Here is a 15545-nt window from a genome sequence, read left to right as displayed (position 1 = left end):
CTTCCCTCAAAATGGGTCCTTAAAAAAATTGCTAGAAAAGAACACTAAGAAGCATTCAAGCATAGAGGAGGGTCAGGATCTGGATAATCTTGAGACTTGGGTTTGTAGAAATAGGGTGAGAGTTAACAGCACAAAGTGGAACTTAGAGCACCAGGGGACTGTGAATCAGCTTCAGAAGTAATGTCTTTTAAAGATTAAGCAGTGGACGGTCCACAGTGTTCTGATGACAAAGTATAAACTGGCTTTAAAAGCCCAAAGGTGTGTTTTAGCTCTTGCCAAACTCTTCTCAAAAATGTAGTTTTACTGAATAAGCTTGTGTTTCATGATACATTTACCTGCTATTTGGCTTTCCTTCTTCAGCACTGTATTTTTCTGTTTCTCAGCTTCTGAGTGTTTTGAAGCTATTCTCATGACAATTACTGGGAAGGAAAATGGAAATGATAAAGAAATAAAAGGAAGATCTTCTGCCTTTCAAGCTAGCAACAAAATAAGTAGCATGCTCAGTGAATTTGCTTTTGGCAGGATTAGGCAAAAGGGAGAAGAGAAGGACCTTTTTTAAGAGGTAAGGCAGATGTTTGCTAGAAAAAGTAGCTCCTACACAGGGTTTCAGGCAGCTTGATGGGGTCACACATTTTCACCGACGCACAAAAAGAAAACCTCAACATGGACCTGTAACACAGTTATTAAATAGGGTGCCAATAAGCACATTCGACGTGCAGATGGGCCTAACCAGCAGCTTGTGCAGGGTGAGACTGAGGGAGGGGGGGAATGATCTTGCCACGTTGTCCAGCTCTCATGGAACACAGTTCCTGGACCTCACTTGTGGGAAAACTAGTTTCTGGGGGTACCCGCAGGCAGTCAGGAGGATTACATTAATCAGTGCAGGTGCAAGGGACAAGATCTGGGTAGCTTATTGAAGAACAAGCTTGGGGAGAATCAAGGGAGTGTGTTTTCTTCTGGTGGGGATTTTTTCAGGGCAACCTGCCAAGCATTTCAGCAGCTAATTATATTGGTAGTTTATTTTTTGAAGTGTGTATAAGTGATCCAAAAAGAGGGAGGTTTGATTCTTCCACTTGACATGTGCCAAATATAATTGGAATGATCACACACTGGTCAATCTGTGAACAAATTGGATTTGCAATTTTGGCAATCACCCGGCTTTTGAAAGGCCCTCTGGAAATCAGGATGGTTTGTTTCATGCAAAGCTGGCAGTTTGTGCACAAAAAAAAAAAAAGAATAGAAAAATAAGCACTTTCTTGCTAAACAAATAAGATCAAGGATGAAATCTTACTCTTTTGAAGTTGATGGCAGAATTCCCATTGGCCATGATTTCACCCCAAATCTTTCAACAGTGAACCTTATAGTGCCTAGGAGATCTGCAGAAAAAACCCTGTGAAAAGTAATCTGATAAAGTTATCTTTTCTCCTTGCAAACATTCCCAACTGTAAACACTCTGCATGGTGAAGCTGACATTGTCCTACCTGTAAAAAAAACATAATTTATAGAAATTAGGAAGCGAAGGAAGTCATTATTCTTTAAGTCAATAACACAACGGCAGGAGAAATGTCTAAAAGTACTTAAAACAAAGGCTGAGTACTTTTTCTGTCCTTTCTTTGATATTCTTTTCTTGTCCATCTGCTCCTTTAACTTTGGCAGCCTGTCATTCTGAAAGACTGGTTTAAGGTCAGCTGTTTCTAGTAATTTCCTTGCTTGTACTCCTTATGCACTCTTCTGGATTGTTTTTATCCTTTCTGTTTTCAAAGTCTGTGGGGCTTACTTTTTAAAAACCTGGAAGGAGAAATCAGAAATAAGTAACAATTTCTTGTTCTGAATTTTGTCTATTTCTCCTTAAAAAAATAAAAAACTTACAATTTCCCCAATATCTTAATTAGAGATGAAAAATCTACAAGACTAGAAAACTCTTATTTTTTATTTTTTAAAACGATTTCGTTTAGGCCCTCATTCAGCAAAGAAACTTAATTCTCTGTTAAATGTAAGCATTCATTAAAGTCTAGTGTGACTTAAGTACATTAAATGTATTTTTCAAAAGAAATGGAATATATCTTTCACCTATACAGCATTTTAGATTGCTACTGCAACTATCCATAACCTTGACCCTAGGTTCTCCTACTGTTTGCTTGGTTCTTTGACTCCAGTGGGAGCAAGATACATTTCTTTAGTTACTTTTCTTTGTCAGATGTTAGTTGTTAGAACTCAGGACAAAATCCAAACTTCAAGAGAGGTCATTTAAACTTTTCTCACTGATAGATATTTGTGTTTGTGACAAAGAGCAAAACCTCAACAATTACTTAGCCATGCTAAAAAATGGCATTTACACATGGTATGCTCAAAGCAAAGAAAATATACAAGTGTTTGTTCAAAGAAAATAAAAGGAATCCAAACAAAAAAATGCTGTTTTAAATGCAACGTATTTATACATTGACAATACAGACAAGGAGGACGCAAGATTCCTTTCTAATTCAGACTTTCAATTTCAATGATTGCAAGTTTTTGTCAATGCAACACTAGATAAAAATGCTTTCAAAACTGTTTACTAACACAGCTGGCTAGCAAGAAGCTCTATCTGTCAAAAGCCAAGTTAGCTATTACTCTGCTGGCTACCACTGACAACAGCTTAGACCGATAGAGAGCAAGGCTCCCACTGAAATGAACTGAGGCATCAGAATTCAGCAATTTTGAATGGCAGCCAAACTATACTCAATATTTGCTTCCTTCATAAGACTTTATCTCTTCTGTATATTATTTCCTTGGTAAATTTTATTCCCTAATGTGAAGTACAGATACACAGTTAATGGCTAGGTAAACACAAAAATTCAAAAGCAAATTAAAATCTATGGAGCTCATACCAATGTTAGCATTTTAACATCACATAAATGTGCAGAAAGGACTATCAGATCATGTAAGCAAATGAATTGTGTTAATTTTCTGTAGTGACAGAACCATCTGAGATGTCAAGATACTCTTTGTGCTTCTCTTCCCAAGAAAATGTCTGCGTAGGTAGGTGTGGCCCCTGCAATAATAGTAGTGATGTGACACAGAAGTATCTGAGAGGAAAAGTAACAATAATTGCCTTTTTCCCTCTCTTGCCTGTGTCCTAAATTTTGTATTGAGCTTTAAAGCGTAATTTTCTTTGAAAGGAACTGAACTGATATACCAGAAGAGAGTGTGTGTGTGAGGAATTCCAGGACAGGGAATGTGAAGACATCAGACTAAGACTTTCTACTTAGTTCTCAAATGTTTTGGAAATCACACACATTAGGGATAGGTGCACAAAGGCTGAAAGGAGAACTGCTTCTTTGGGATTACTACGGTCTATTGCTTACATATTTGCTCACTGCTGAACACTTTCTACTTACTGCTCATACCATTATCGTGGCACGCTCACCTCGGCCAGCACTCAGAGCTGCTATTAATAATACACAGGAGGGAAAGTTTTGCTATCAAACATTACAAACATCCTTGCTTGCAACATCACTTTTCTTGACAGGGCTTCCAAGTTTTGACCATGTTTCTGGCTTAGTAGAACACTTTACAGATTTCTGTGTAATCCCTGCGTGTGGGGGCCTTGCTAATGTTTGTGTTGTGCTAATTTTATGCTTTTGGCTTTATGGGAAGAGGATAAGGAGAAACAAAAGGATGTTTAATATCACTGGTAACTCAACAGAACAACAGACATCTCTTCCATTTATCTTTAGTTTATGAGAGCACATGGACTGTTCTTCCTCCTAAAAGACAACTCCCAAAATAAAATGAGGCTGACACATCAGCCACAAAATATTTGTGGTTAATTGGTGATGCAAATCTTCTGATACAATCCTTTTTCACTCTCTGTTCTACAGCTTCTTCCCAAGCTTTCTCTTCCTTTCCCAACCTCTCATTTTCTCACAAATTCCAGTGTTCTCTGGCAGTGGTACTGCAGCTACTCTTTACTGAAGCAGACTGGTAAAACCATCTCAGCTGGTTGGATACTTATTTATCCTCTCTATTTATTTGGAATCACAGGATCTTCTTCCAGGAGTGACATATCCCTTTCTCCTTTCCCTTTGTCCCTCACAAGTCGGGCATTGACTCCTCCTGCTCCATACGCATGATGGAACTGGTATCTGGGCAGTAGTGTCTTCTATGTCACATAAATGCTTATCAAGAAGCCTTGATCAGCTTCTCATGTTGTCCAAATGAAATTAATTTGATTTAGAACATTTAAAATATTAGAAAGAAAACCCAAGAGGTAAGAAGATGGTAAACATAGTTACTCTTGAGCTAATGTAGAGCCCACTGCTGCTCTTGCTGACACTGATGTTATATTTAATCTATGATTTGCCTGGGGCTGTGATCACTGTAATTCTGTGAATGTTGGTACATTAGCCCACAGCTCTGTAAATGAATGTTTTTCACTTTACCCCAACCTCTTCAAGTCTGTTCAGTGAGGCAGCTCATTTATTATAAGAATGTCCTTAGGCATTCAGTATGAAACTCTCTCAAGTTAATTCCGTATGACTTCAAGAGCAATTGGATCAAACCTTTTTAGCATATAAACTGTTTTAATCTAGTCTCTGATGATGTTTTTTTTTTTGTGTGTGTGTGTGGTTTTTTTTTATTTTATTTATTTTTTTTTGTTGGTTGGTTCATATTTTTTACATTCTGGCATTTACTAGAGGACTTGTAGGACCATAGTGGAAAAGCAGCAAAAAATTACCCTTTTCCTTATCTTTTTTTCATTTCTGCATGAGAACCTCTTATCCCATATTCATCGTTCATATGTTACTTCTACTTTCCTCAGATGTTTCAAGTTAGGATATGTAGCATCTGTATACTCTCACCAGCCGACAGCACCCAAACTTGCCAAACTAGAAGGTGCATTTGCTTAGCCTGGTCTCCCACTGGCTCTGGACCTAGAAAGCACAAACTAAGGCCATTTTTATGGTCTATTTGCTCTCAGATTGCTTTAGGGTAAGCCAGGAAGATGCTCAGGCAACAGTGCCTTTCTAAATGATATGGATACGTATGCAATAGACTCTTGCAGAGACTTGCACTCTGCTGTGAAGGAGAGCTGCTGCCTTCACCACTTTTACCCCACCATACTCCCACAGTACAGATACTTATTTTAAACTTTTTTCTTTCCCATGTTCCTGCTTCTTTTTGATAACATACATATAATTATGAAAATATAAAGGGGTCAAAGGTTTGCTTTTGGAGTGATGGCTGCCCAGGACAGCTGGGGTTTACCCAAGATGGCAAGTCTTCTCCAGGATACAGCTTTGATTACTTTGCAGACACATAGCAGCATTACAGCTAATTTGCTTTCGGTTTCTTTAACACCATAGAGGCCAAAGGAAGCTCAGCATATTACTGTGCTGTCCCCTAAAATAAGCTGCTAGTCCAAAAAAACTCCACACAAGCAGTAAGTTGAACCTTGCTGCCAAGTTACCAACATGGAGAATCTAACAAGAGTGGTTTTGAAATACACTTCCATCTTTTCAAATGTGCCTGTGTTTAGTTCCTTCCATGTATGAAGTGTTCTAAACACATGATATTCCTCACATTGCACATGGGGAACAATAAGCAGCAAGGCTGGCTCAACCAATAGATTGCATGCAGCAAGGGCCAGACTGGTGAGCTGGATGGGCACAAATGCCCAGCTTTTATCTCTCTGCTTGCTGCTTTGCCATTTTTCCAGCCTGGCAGCTTGGTCCCTGATCACTTCTGTTTGCAAAAAATGTGTGACCAAAACTTCAGCTTCTGGCCTAAGGAGATGGTGCTTTCTCTCATGCCCACTCTGAAGTGAAAGCTGCATGTAACACCTCAATTCAGGACTATAAAAGACAAGGTTGTCAGACTTTGAGAACAAACTTACTATTTTTACCCAGAGACTACATAATTTTAATAATAGAGGTTACTTAAATTTCTATGCTGACTTTAGAAATTCACTTTATTCTTACTTAAAGGGGGAATTTTTCTGTGCCAGTTCACTTGAACTCCTTGCTGATTGAGTGCACTAACCTGTCATCTATGGGACAAAATACACTTCTTATAATAGAAAGCAATATTATTTGGTTCTGTTCTGTTTCGGATTCATCGGGTAACATCAGTGAAGGAATTATACCCAGGCACTCAAAATCAGTCCTCCATCGTATCTGCACCCTGAGTTATATTTGGCTATATACAAGTAATCTGAAAGTCATGGGAAGTGAGCAGACCTTGAGAAAAAATATGGATACTCCAAATGCTGCTATCGCTGCTGTAAACTTTTTCATTGCTCTGGTATTTGGAGTACTCTCCACTGTTTAATTTGGGCTATTAACATTCCAAAAGAAAGCAGCAAGAACTCCACCATAAGTTTATCTTTCTTTGACTATCTTAACATGCACCCAAGTCTCTGTCTAGCTTTCTAAGAACCACACGGTACGGTTATATTTCAGAACCACATTTTCTATGCTGTCTGCTTTAGTCATTTTAGTGACACTGCCTAAGAGGCTCCCTGGGAGCACTTACCTCTTTCCAGTGACTATGTAGGGAGTTTGCTCATTTTTCTCTTCTGAATCAGAGTAAAAATAAATTTTTCAGTAGATTAAACCAAATGATGCCAATATGTCCACCAGTGTCAAGTTAAGAGTTTTGATCCTTTAAATCTTACTCATGAGAGAAAATCAGTGGTTCTGTTTGTGGAGTGGAAGACAAACTAAGCTATGTTATTAAAGATCATGGGACCAGGGCTTCAGAACATCTCTAGCTTTTGCTCCACTCAGCCTTAATATTCCCATGCTCAGCCCCCTCCCTCCATGGCTGTGCTTTAGCCAATTTCTAATATTCTCAGCACAATATAATCCTGAACTTCAAAGCAGGATTTTATTTTTTTACAGATGTAGTAAAAGAATGGTTATGAAAATAAACATTAGCTAATAATATAATAATGATGGAAAGGGCAAAATGCAATATAATCCAATCAACAAGGTTCAGTCTAAATATTTCTTCACCAAATACTACTCCTAGATACATACGCATGCAGAGACACACATAAAAACTGCTACACAGAATGTTCCCTTATCTTACCCAGTCCCTCCACTTTATTACCTAGTGATGCAGTAAAGCTTTTCGACATTAATTTAATAAATTAAATAAATACTTATAAAAAAGATACCCAATATCAGGACTCAGAATAATATTCTTTCTCTGCAACAACATTTTCAGCTGGCTTCAGTGTGTTTTCCTCTAACATTTAAATCTGACACGTCAGTGCATAGGGGATAGTTTGCATTTTTCTTACACAGACAATTACTAGACTGTTGTACTCTTAGTGGAAGAAAAGTAATGCCAGGTGAAGAAAAAAGGAAAGAAAGAACTACCACCACAAAGTGCACATTTACAGCTTTCTGTATCTCTGATGCACACATTGTACTGCAAGGATTTCAATCCCTTTTTATTTCAGTAAAGTTTCTTTGCTTGGAACAGCCATGAAATGCATATACACAAAGCTAAAAGCAATATGTATGAAAATTAGAGAAATACTGCAGGATGACAAAACTACTGGGAACTGTAGAAGAAAAGTCTCAAGGGGCTGGAACACGTGAAACATATTTGAAGAAAAATTAAATTTGCCTGATTTTTATTGAAATTATCCTTCAACTTTTTTTTTTTGGGGGGGGGAGGGGGGACAGAGGGTTGGGGCTGGGGGTGTGGGAAGTAAATGTAACCACTTCCTTTTTCAAAGAGTAAAAAAAATAGACAATTCTTGTGAAAGGGTGTATTTTGTGTAAAATTCCATTCTGCTGAAAAACTGACTTTTGGTAAAAACAAAAACCACAGCTGTGATTCAAAGAATCAGAGAAGACCACATACCAAGAAGAACACATTCCCCTTTCAGCACCCAGAAACTTACCTTTTGCTACCTGCAGAAAACTTTGAAGAATGAACAGAGTGCATCTATGGAAATTATGTATTTATTTAGATCTGTCAGAATTTTAAGGCTTATTACTCTGGTAATTCCATTACTCTGGTAATTCCATTAACCTTTACCTACCTCCTAGTCTACATTGTTCAGACACCTATTCTGGTTTCCATGACAGCTTATAAAACACTTTCATTAAAATCCAGAAAGGTATTCTCCATCTATCATGGAGGTGCACAACTTTCTTTAAAAACAACAGCCTAGGCTTTGCTAAGGAAGAATGTCTTTTTATCTCTGTGACACAAATCCCAGCTGACAGCCCTGTTTACGCTACAGAAAATAATGACTGCTGACAGTCTCAAGGACCACCCAGTGGGTTATTTACATTTGAAACATTTGAAATCAACTCTGTTTAGATAATGTTTCAATTTTGCATCTGGCTTGCCTGCACATGTTGCTTGTACACTGTATGAAAGCTAGTACATCTCATTGGAGCTGTAATCAATAACGTCCAAGTCGCACACTGTCAACCAGGATCTATTAATGTGAAACTGCTGAGTTTCATGTTAAATATTTTGTTCATTCGGATTTTGGAGCCCAGTTTTTAACAGAGAATTCTTCATGTTTAAGAAAACTAGCATCTTTAAAATGCAAGTGAATAACATTCAGGCTTTTTATTCTGACTTTACCCCCAGGAGAATATAATTTTTTAACATGATAACATGCAAAAGAAAGATACTCCAGGCTGAGTTCTTTAGTATGTACATGGTTGTTAGGTATGATCAACAATTAATACTGGTAAATTAAGAGCCCTAGATGAAGATAATCCATTTAGCAATGTATGATTTGAACAGATTTAACTTTTCATGAGATCTGTATTTTCTTCAGTTCAGGGAGTTCTCTTTTCAGATCATTATTTTCCATCTCTTTGTTTTGCCAAGAGTATTTCTAAACTGATCAAAAGAAGAATAATTTAAAGGCTATTCTATTGATCTAGAACAGTTATCTGAATATGAAGTTAGATTGACATGCATTTTTATCCAGCATTTGTCTTAGTACCAAAAAAGGGAATGATGAAATAAACAGATAGCTTGGGTGTGTCAAAACTAGCAACAAATACCCCGTATTAATTCCTATTACCTAAGTAGATAAAAACTTAAATTGCTGTTAATTACATCTTTCCCTTTCTTAGATTTTTCCATTCTTCATTCACAGTGGCAGTGATCCATAGTTTCAGTTCATGTTCCAGTTTTGAAACTTTCTGTTAATAGGATTTGAAATTGTGTCTCCTTGCCCAATTTAGTAGGTCATGGAGAAAAAAATCATCTTTATTTCTGAAATGAGAGAATAAAGTATTTATATACAGAGATCATCCTGAAGGATTGCCAACAAAATGACATTAGGATGACAGTTTCAAGGAACAAGTTAATCTTCTCTAGTACATATTCTAGAAGGCATTTCATGCAACCTACCTTTCTTGACTGACTGCTTTGGAAAAACAGACATCTAACTTGGCAGTACTCCTAAACCTACCTGAACAGCTTCTCAAAAGCAGATGGCACAAATATAGATGTATTTTCAAAAATAAAAATGCTCTTTGGATGATGTGTTGGTTGGTGCTGAATAACCTTACCCTGCATTTTGTTTTTTAACATTTATCAGTAGTGTAGCAGTGAGTGCTACTCTACAGAAGGGGAACTCTGTGTATCAGAAGAAAAAGCTTTGCCACAAAAGGAAAACTCTTGACATCATGAAACACTCTACCTTAAGCTGAGGTAATGTTCCAGACCTTGAAAAGGCAAAATAAGGAAATAGCTATAGGCTTTTACTTTTAATATAGCATTTATTTATTTTTTTAATATGCTATCCAAAGAGCAGTTGTGATTTGGAATCCTCACAAAGAAAGTCTGTTTCCTTTGGTTGCCATGTTCATGACCAGAATCCAAGGGATCTATAGGAAAAGATGCTGGCAGCCTGCACAGGAATCTGCAAAGGCCACCAGGGCTGCTTCAGAGCTTCAGTTCTAACTGGCTTCAAACATGCGAGATGTATGGGGTGGCCTTTTCAATGGCAGAAGTAACTGACCAGAACACATAGATGGCAATACAGGAAGAATCCCCATACTTAGCATGTCAAAGTCAGTATTGTTTCTGCTACAAAAGTGAGCTACTGGAAAGTTACATTCAGAGTATTTATTGCTTCAGAGTGTGTTGGCCATGGAGAAAATATTTATTGTATTGTTTTCAGAGGCATATAACAATAATCTGTTTTATACACAGTTTGAGCAGCAGCCTAGGCTGTAGTCAGCAGAGTAACATAGGTTTCAAGTAAATGTAACACCATGTAGTGTTTAAAGTCTACCTCAAAGCTACCAAAAGAATCCTACTGATGTAAAATCAGATGGAACAGGCCCAAGTATTTTCAGCATTGCCGGAAGGCAACAAGGGGTTAGTATGAAAAGCATGAAATCAGATATGCAAAAGAAGTGATCCAAAGCACATCAAATACAATCTTTGGCTGCAAAATCTTAAAGCAGCTTGTCCTGGTTCACATTTGTAAGACTCTGATGGCTGACAAGAAACCAATTAGTGTAAGAGACTGATGTTTTGAATTTCTGGCTTAACTGTGGCCTTAATTTTGACATCAAATATGACAGAAGGAAATTTGGAACATTAAAATACAAGACACACTGAATACCAAGCTGAAAGCAAGTAATAGCCTAAGACAGGTTTTAAAAGGTAATAGGCAGACCTAGTTTCCATTAAAAATGACCACCACAGAATGTATAATTCAAATCAAAACCAATATTTTAACAGATCACCTTTGCTTAAGAAAAGTTCATTCTGCCCCTAATGTCTGCAGGTGATAAAACCTTACAGAATGGCACCTATTTAAGTGACTTGATACTTTAGTAATCAAAAATGTCTCCCAAGCAGCTGGAACTGTCAATCTGTGACAATACTTTTGCATCCAGGTGCTTTATTTATTCCCTTCAACAGCATTATCTAAATTTATTGTGAGGCATAACTCACATTTGATTGCATGAAAATTAGAGTCTAAAATTATTTTAAACCCTTGGAGACAATAATTTGACTAGTATTTGCATTTGGAAAATAAAATTAAAATGTCTAAAAGCATAAAAGGCTCTGCAAATATTGTGAAAGAAGGATGTTCAGAATTCTAATGATGCTTGTTGTGAGACCATATATCTCATTTGACAGAACAACAACTTTCATTTACAGGAATGACGTGAGAATTTAGGCTGCCAAAGCTAGTTAAGTAGCCTCTTTTCCCCCTTGCCCCACCTATTTGATACAGTAGCTAGCATTACTCAGATGTTTCCAGGGAGGCCACAGGAAGGTCGGGTTTAATTGCCCTGGATACTGTCAAACACAGTCCTGAAGCATTCAGCAAGTCAAGATACTTAAAGGCCATGCATAGCACAGGAGTAGTACAAGACTGGAGGAGGATACACAGGTGGAAAAGAAGAAGAGAGGAGGGAAAATTTGCTTCAAAACTTCTTAACCAATAAAATTACTTTAAACATGATTATTGTTTTTGTGAACTGAATTAACTGTATTGCAGTAGTTTATGGATACACTTCATATACTTAAAAAGACCTTCAGGCTCGTATTACCACAGCAGACAACATCCTCAGATTCAACAAGCAAGCAGCTCCTGGTCCTTCAGCTAGGCAGATCTTCCATGTGGTAGACAGCTACGTTCTGCTCCTCTATGCACTGCCTGGCTTGCCTTCTCTGATTCTCATACAGACCCTTGTATGAAACAAATTCTCAAGCTGGAAGACAGAAGTATGAATAAGTGTGCTAGGAGTATTTGCCTTTTTCATAACATTAAATGGAATGTGAACTTTGCCAGGTAAAATGTTCAGGAACCATTGAAGAGAACTCCAAAGCTGATACTACCTGCAAGCTTTATAAAGGCAGATGCAAAGGCTCATCTTAATGATGTAGATGGCAGAATTCCTCTGCAGTCTACAGTTACCAGAATTTTTATTTCTACTGCTAAAAACCAGATGTAGGTAAAGAATTACAGGATGGATCAAAGATATAGAAGAACACATGGATATCAATCTAGTGTTACATTAGTTCATACACTCCTGATATTTAAGGAACTATCTGCACTTAATTTTAGATGAAATTAGCTAAAACCTTTTCCAAAGAATGAAGCTTGCTATTTCTTTTTATTTATTTTTCTTACATTAGTTATGGCATGGGAAAAGCCCAAAAGATTTTTTCTGCAGTATTTCTAATTCAATTAAGAGCAAGAACCAATCGAAAACTCACAAATATTTTCCCATGAATGTTCAGACTGAAGATTTGGATAAATTTAGATCTCAATACAACCTAATTCGATTTTAAAATGTTCTGGCTAAGTTTCTTAGAAATAGATGCCTATAGGTAAGATGCTGTGTCTAATTTAGGTACAACAGAAAAGAGGTCTACATTTCAAAAGTTCTGTGGATCTACATATCCACAATAAACCAACATAAACACCTGCAGTTCAGCTCCCTCTAGATCAGACAATTCTTTAAAAGATTTACTGCAAAGGCTAGTAAACAACTATTTTTGTCTTCCTTGTGATCCTACTGGCACAAGTTATACATAGAATTCATAGAAATATATGTGATACTCATTTAAGACTGTAAAGGTTGACACAATTGGTGAAAATCTGGTTTAGGAATTTGTGCAAGCATGATTAGAGCTGCTGTAGAAATTTACTGAGCTTTTAAAGGAGAAAATAAATTTTCAAGGAGATACCAGTACTCAAACTTGAGGAATTTCCTCCTGCCATCCTACTCTCAATTTATTAAGGTAAACAGAATAGAACATCACTGAGAAAGACATTTAGTCAGGCTGAGCTGGTCCTTATCCAAACATGGATCCAAAATAAGCACCCAGTAAATATGTGCATGCATGTACATACAGAAAGAATGAAACAGAACAGCTAATCAAGAAAGACTGTGCTGAGATGTTTTTCTGAAAGGGTTGATAAACAGGAATGTTTGGCCTATTATGAGAAGGGAGAATGGGATTACATGATTACTTGTTGCTGAAGAACTGCAGCTATTAGCCACAATGGAAATTTTGGAAATTTACACCTACACCTAAGAGAAATACTTTTTCAGAAGAAATGGTCTGCAAGGAAAAAAAGAATGGAAGAATATGTTAGTACAAAAGTTTTTCTGTTATACTATTTACCAAAGACATTTCTAAAATTATGATTTAAAATTAAATTACTAGTAAATTAACATATTTTTGCAAAACAGGTATTACAAAAAATAGAACCTGGGCACACTGTAATTATGGTTATGGTGATATACTAACCACAAATGAACATAAAGGGACAAAATTATGCAAGCTGTCAAACAGATGTTTGGAATAAACTGAATAAGGTTAACTTCTTGAAATTTCAGAAAGCATAGATACCATTTCAAATAGTTAATTAAAGTGTGTGCATTAATTAAAATGGATATGGAACAAAGATCTGTTGATAACAGTTTCACGCTGTTTCTGCCCTAACAACTAGCTGACAAAACACCTGTAAGAAAAAAACTTCTTTTTCAGTTTTCCCCCTGCATTTTGTATCTTTGGCTGGTATCAGGGTAAAATGAGTGCTTTGGGTTTTAAGCTAATCCTAATGGTTTAAAGATAAACTTCAAAATGTACCATCCTGCCCTATTACCAAAAGCTGAATACTTATTTACATAATTTGTTGACAGATGGTTGCCTAAACATTCTGAATATTGAAAATTTTGGAAGCATGGAACTGTCAGATATTATTGTTTCACCAATACAAACTTGGTGTATTTGGTGATTATGATTGGGTTTGGTTTTGTTTTTTTTTTTTTTGTTCTGATTTCTTTCAATGGATTCTTCTTGCAAAACTGACAGAACCTGTAGTCAGCTAATGTAAATGTTGCTACATCCCAATATAAAACAGATATAATGTCATTTGAAGTTTTATTCCCTGGAATGGACAGACTTGAAGAAACTAAGTTGTCATATGACTTGAAACCACATAAAATACAGAAGTAGGAGAGCGAGTCTGGATCCAAAAGCTGGAGAGTATATGCATTAGGATCTTCCTGTGAGTTGAATTCTTGCTGGGTAGACCTGATAATGACCATCAATATATATTCTCTGGTAGTAATTCTCTTTTATTGTGGAAAAATGGGAATTTACGTGATGAACAGTGAACCGTCTCACAAGGAAAAACTTGCATGCACTGAAAAAACTCAGATCAGTGGAGAAGATATGTCATCTTAACATGTCTGAGGCTCTAGGAGTGCCTTCCTATAGGTGATACAGGTTGCTTAGGAATGAATTCAAACTCTGCCCTGTAGCTGTTGCGCAGAGGTAGGGGACCAAAAAGACGACGAGGGTTGGAAGCTAGTTCCGGGTCGACGTCGTGGGAAACCCTCCCCCCTTCCTGCCCTGCTTCCCCAGGTGTCCCTCCATAATAGGTTCGAGGCCCTGGATCTTGAAGGAGAGGTAGGTGAGAATGTGGGGCAAGGCCAGCCCACAAGGCCACATAGGAAAAGGGAGTCGACTTTGCACCTCAAGACTGCCTCTGTTAAGAAAGAAAGAAGGGTCATTGTAGTAGGGGATTCCCTTCTGAGAGGAACAGAGGGCCCGATATGCAGAGTTGACCCTCATCATAGGGAAGTGTGTAGTCTGCCTGGAGCCCGGATCAGGGATATCACCAGGGCGCTCCCCAACCTGGTGCACCCGACAGACTACTACCCGCTGCTGGTTTTCCAGACAGGTGGGGAGGAAGCTGCTTCCCGCAATCTGAGGGGGATGAAGAAAGACTACAGGGCCTTGGGGCGGATGGTGAAAGAGTCTGGGGCTCAAGTGATCTTCTCCTCTCTCCTTCCATCTTCCACTGATGATGTGGGAAGGAATGGGAAGATTCAGTTCATGAACAATTGGCTTCGAGACTGGTGCTACAGGCAGGGCTTTGGATTCTTTGATAACGGCTGGTTTTATAGGGCACCAGTCTGGACAATGACAAGTGAGAAAGGTTTGTCTCACAGAGGGAAAAGGATGCTGGGGCACGAATTAGCAGGGCTCATTTGGAGAGCTTTAAACTAGATTCGAAGGGGGATGGGGTTGTAGCTGGGCTTGCCCCAGTGGGGCAGCGCTCCAGAATTAATGAAGACTGGGAGGCCTCCTACAATCCTAGGGTGAAATCGGTGTGCTCAGCTCGCTCCCTGAAATGCCTGTACACCAATGCGCGCAGCATGGGAAATAAGCAGGAGGAGTTGGAAACCTGTGTTAAGTCAGGAGATTATGATCTGGTGGCAATTACAGAGACGTGGTGGGACAGCTCACATGACTGGAATATAGTCATGGAAGGCTATGTCCTTTTCAGGAAAGACAGGCCAGCCAGGCGGGGTGGTGGGGTTGCTCTTTATGTGCGGGAGGAACTACAGTGCACCGAGTTCTGTCCAGGGACAGATGATGAGCAAGTTGAGAGTCTGTGGGTGAGAATTAAGGGGCAGGCTGGCAGGGGGGATACTGTTGTAGGTGTCTGTTACAGACCACCAGATCAGGGTGAGGAAGTTGACGAGGCCTTCTACAGGCAGCTGAGAGCGGCCTCACAGTCACAGGCC

The 15545-nt window shown here is 38.3% G+C and overlaps 1 long non-coding RNA gene across 1 annotated transcript; it reads right to left on the bottom strand.

The window, feature by feature from the left end:
- Nucleotides 1-270: 270 nt before the first annotated feature.
- On the bottom strand, nt 271-1857 carry LOC130611274 (uncharacterized). Its single transcript, XR_008975206.1, has 2 exons — nt 1292-1857; nt 271-419 (listed from the first exon to the last, which is right to left on the bottom strand). It is a non-coding gene; the product is annotated as an uncharacterized LOC130611274 (long non-coding RNA).
- Between the last annotated feature and the right edge of the window lie 13688 nt (nt 1858-15545).

The sequence above is a fragment of the Pezoporus wallicus genome, unplaced genomic scaffold (genome assembly GCF_028554395.1).
Source record: "Pezoporus wallicus isolate ANWC-B61680 ecotype Strahan unplaced genomic scaffold, APGP_CSIRO_Pwel_v1 contig_161, whole genome shotgun sequence".
NCBI classification, from domain to species: domain Eukaryota; kingdom Metazoa; phylum Chordata; class Aves; order Psittaciformes; family Psittacidae; genus Pezoporus; species Pezoporus wallicus.
This window is presented reverse-complemented; position numbering and strand designations above follow the sequence as displayed.